The 4,522-nt window shown below is 57.0% G+C and overlaps 1 long non-coding RNA gene across 1 annotated transcript; it reads right to left on the bottom strand.

The window, feature by feature from the left end:
- Window positions 1-299: 299 nt before the first annotated feature.
- Window positions 300-2,890, bottom strand: LOC123587629. Its single transcript, XR_006707426.1, has 2 exons — window positions 1,262-2,890; window positions 300-1,083 (listed from the first exon to the last, which is right to left on the bottom strand). It is a non-coding gene; the product is annotated as an uncharacterized LOC123587629 (long non-coding RNA).
- Between the last annotated feature and the right edge of the window lie 1,632 nt (window positions 2,891-4,522).

Raw genomic sequence — 4,522 nt, 5'->3', positions numbered from 1 at the left:
CACAGCCCTCGGGCCTCCAGTCTGTAATCCAAAGCCCACCGGCTCTGTGTTTCTGAGCAAGTCACTTCACCCTTCTGAGCCCCGGCGTACTTGCGAAATCAGAGTGATTTGGGCGGGTAGGTCCAAACCAGAATGGGGGCGGCCACCAACATGGAATCCAACCCTAACCACTGATGGCGGGTCAGCCATTGCATTTCAGCAACACAGCGTGGTAGCGACCCCATGCTTCTCTCTGCTGTGCCAGGAGAGAAAATGTTACCTAACTCTTCCACTGACTCAGTCTGGATTGCCCCAGAAGCGAGCCTGGAGAGGAGTGGTTTACTCCGCGTGTGCAGGAAGGCCAAATCAGGGAGCGGCGGGAGGAGTGGAGAAGGCGGTTACCGGGGTTCTCAGTGGGGAGCCCTGGCAGATTGGACACAACACACCGATGAAGGGAGGGAGCTGGGGTATTGATACACCCACTCCTGGCTGTTAGTGGTTGAGGGCTTCCGGAGAGGGCCGATTCCCAGCGCCCTCCTGCCTGCCCCTCCAGAGGGCGGAGCCAGCTCCGAGGGCCAGACAAACCCCCAGACGAAGCGCTATCGGTGCTGGCCATCGGGCAGGGCTGGTTTGCGCAGCAACTCTTCGTGCCAAGAGATACGGGTGGAGCCCCAACGATGCATGCTACACCCTCTTCCCTTCTCCGGGCGGTGAAACGCTTTCTTTATCTTCTTCAAGACCCAGCGCAGAGAAGAACTTCCGCTGTGAAGCCTCCTCCAAATCTCCCCAAGGAGAATTGGAACGTGCCTTACTTCCTGCAATTTTATCTTATCTCTATCACGCACATGGCTTTCATTCGTTTCCCGGAGGTCCCTTCAGAGGTAGCTACGTGCTGGGGGGTGCGGTGCGGGTCTCTGATCGCCTGGCGCGCTCTCACTGCTCCCGAGACCGTGAGGTCTCCGCAGGGGGCGGCCGGGCCAGGTCCCTTTCTGCATCCCCAGGGCCGAGCGCGCAGCAAACACTCGGTTAGTCTTGGCTGATCGGAACTTCGAGGTGAAAAGCGAATCTGATGGTACATGAAAAGCGCCCGGCTTGGTACAAAACCTGCCAAAATAAAAGTTCTGGAGAAACCGTAGTGGACGTGTGGGGACAAGGCGCGTGAGTCCCTCTGGAATACCTCCCCACACCAACGGGCGCCCGCCTCGCCCCAGGCGCTGCGGTGGACGGAGCCTGCGTCCTCTCCCGAGACCCCTGCACGGGAGCTAGCTAAAATCAGACCCACCCCGGCTGCTGCTACTGCTCAAAATTAGTAGGCCTTTGCACTCCAAGATGCCAACAGGTGCACGGACCAAAATAAATTGGTGGCACGGCGGGACTGAAAACTAGATGAGCCCTCTCGGTTCAGACTGTCGTCACCTTTGGGCGAGCCGTCTTCAATAAAGGGCCGAGAAGAGGATGTCCAAGCCCCTCGGGTCTGAAGGGGAATCCAGAGGTCCTGAAAACCTCCTCGGTGCCAGCCCCTGTGCCGGCAGCCTGGTTTGAATTATGCAGCCGGACGCGCACGGTGGTGCTGGGAAAACAGATGGTTTGCGGTTGTGCCACTTCGCAAATGACACACGCACCTTCTTCCGGGGACTTGTCCAAAGGCACCCAGCCGGCAGAAGGCACAAAGGGCTTTGGTCCTCTGCTCCTCACCGGCTGTTCCCGGTTGGATTCAGGGAGCCGAGACCACCCTCACCCATTTCCGGGAGGATCCTTACGCGGTAATCTGAACTCCCGAAGTCGACTTTGCTCCGGTCATGTGACCTGCCCCTGGCCCTCTGATTGGGCGTAGCAAAGGGCCTACCCTAGGGCGAGCTGCTCACTGGTTGGCCAGGGACTCACGGGGTCCGGCCGGGAAAGGTGAAATAGACCACTCAGATTCTTCCGGAGGAATGCACGATGACGCAGAGCACCACGGTCACCTTTTGACTCCAGCTGGTGTCAGGGAGCTGCGGGGGCTGTCCCATTGTATCCTCAACCCGTCTTTAGGCACTGAACCCCCTTTTACAGGTGAAAGCAGCTGTGGGGCAGAGGGGTCACCAGGTGACCCCAGAGACAGATGAAGACGATGTCCAGGGGCCCCAGGGTCTTTCAGGCAGTGTGGGTGTGCGTGGTTGGGGGGGCCACACCGGAGGGAGGTGACGGTCGGGGGTCCAGAGCGGCATGACCCCCGCTGTGGCTGCGGAAGTCGCCCCACCCCTCTGGGATTTCTCGTGCTTTCCAACACCAGAGCCATGTCGGCTCTACCAGGGCCCCACTGGAAATTGTTGTTGACAACAAGACAGACAAAGCCCTCTTGGCCGCCTCAGGCCCCGGGGCCTGGTGGCTCTTCCCGGGGACAGCGCAAGGACTCTCTGTGAGCTCTGGGAGATGCGGGAGGAGCTTCGGATGAAAGCTCTCAAGAGAGTAGATTTTAAGGCTGACTCAGTCGAACGCCATTGATTTCCCTCTGAAAGAGCCAAAATAGCAAGCAGATCCTATTTGGAGTTTCCAGTTGGGGCAGGCACCTCGTGTCAAATCCTGGGTCTTCCACAGAATGACCCTGAGCAACCTCCTCACGTTCGAGCAACATGTTCGAGCATGTTCGAACCGCCTCGAACACGTTCCTCCATCAGTCACGTAGGAGAAATAATGGTACCTTCTGTATAGGTTGCTCCAAAGAAACAAAAATACAAAATCGTCGCTCAGCGAATTGGCCGCTTCTTTGAGCATTTTGCGGGATGGTCTAAAATAAACCTTGGGCCAAGGGTCAAGAATCCTGGCTTCGACTTTTTCACTCAGCCACTGACACACTGTGTGCCTTTGGGCAAGTCCCCTGCCCTCTCTGGACCACAGTGGTCCACAATTCCGTAGTAAAAGTGTAGCCCAGGGGCATCTGGGTGGCTCAGTCTGTTGACCGTCCAACTTTGGCTCAGGCCACACTCTCACGGTCTGTGAGTTCGGGCCCAGCATTGGGCTCTGTGCTGACGGCTCGGAGCCTGGAGCCTGCTTCGGATTCTGTGTCTCCCTCTCTCTCTCTGCCCCTCCCCCACTTGTGTGTGCGCGCTCTCTCTCTCTCTCTCTCTCTCAAAAATAAGTGAACTTCAAAAAAAAAAAAAAAGCGTAGCCCATATTCATTCATCCAGCCCCACTATGAACTGGATCCCGCACTCAACGTGGGAGGTGCAGATGTGAACGAGGCAGAGAAGTGGGCTGTGGCACCCGGGAAGGCTTCCTGGAAGAAGAGGCATCTAGCTGACTTTCTCTCTTAGGAGGGAGCAAGGGTCTCAAAAGAAAGGGAGTCCACCTCCAGGGTTCTCGCGGGTCTGTTTGTCAAATGGCTCATCGAGTCCAAACACAGGAGCGCTCACATCTGCACGGGCATGTGCCCACAGACAGACACACACCCACCAGAAGACAGGGCGCTACAGGCCCAGAGACGAGGTCTCCGGAAGAAGAGGCCTGATTTGAGAGAAAACGGGAAGCAACGCCAAATGGTCCAGCCTCCCTCCGCAGCCCCGTCGTTTCTCCACACTTGGTGAAAATGAGATGAGACGGTGGAGGGCGGGCAGGCGTGTAAAGTTCTGGCTGTTTCCTGACGTCCTTCCCAGCGCCCCAGCGGCTTGGACCGAGCGGAGTTATCTCCTCCCTGGCTGGGAGGGGGCTAGTTGGGAGCCAAAAACACCAAGATATGGGGAAGAAGCATGAAGAACTATACAAACAAGCCAGGCGTGTGGCCTCAGGCCAACCGGAGTGGAGCCAGTAGCCCCAGCCCGGCTCGGCCCAGCCCAGCCCGTATGCGGACTGGTCCCCCCACTATTGGCCATAGAGGCGATGGGGGTCCCACTTTGGGATCTGAGCCCTGCTTCTCGAGTGAGCCTGGGGTGGGGGGGGGTTGCTGGTGCGTGAATCTGAGAAGCAGGAGACTGATGTCTCTCCCTCCCTCCCTCCTTCCCTCCTTCCTCTCCCCTCTCCCTCCCTCCCTTCTTTTCCTCCCCGCATGCTCAGGTCTCCCCAACATACAGGACTATGAAGCCTTTATACCTACGTCTCAGCATCCGTCATTGCCTCCGTCTCTGTCTCACCTTCCCTGTCCCCGTGTGTATGTCTCCAGCGTCTGTCTCGGGGGGTTGGAATCTATTTCCCTCCCAAGCAACTAGGGGGAAGCCGGCAGGAGAGCTGATAAACCCAACCCTACAAAAAAAAGGAAAAAGAAATGCTGTGAAACACAAATTGAAATGAGACGCTGTGTTCTGTCCATCACAGGGACAAAACGGAAAAGATCAATAATATCCTTCGTTAACAAGGGCGGGGGCCAAGAGACACTCTCAGAAACTGTTCTTGGGAGTGAAAACCGGTATTGGGGGGGGGGGGGGTTATTTTTTGGTGGGTCATCTGGAAATACCCACAACAATGTTAAATGCGCCTGCCTACAGACTCAGCGATGTGCCTCCAGAAATCGATGTGCATAAAGAAGGACACGGGTGTGTAAGGGCACAGTGGCCTTGTTTGCACACTGCTG

Source organism: Leopardus geoffroyi, chromosome D3 (genome assembly GCF_018350155.1).
Source record: "Leopardus geoffroyi isolate Oge1 chromosome D3, O.geoffroyi_Oge1_pat1.0, whole genome shotgun sequence".
In the NCBI taxonomy this organism is placed as follows: domain Eukaryota; kingdom Metazoa; phylum Chordata; class Mammalia; order Carnivora; family Felidae; genus Leopardus; species Leopardus geoffroyi.
Note: the sequence above shows the minus strand (reverse complement) of the source record. Positions and strands in the feature narration are given on the sequence as shown.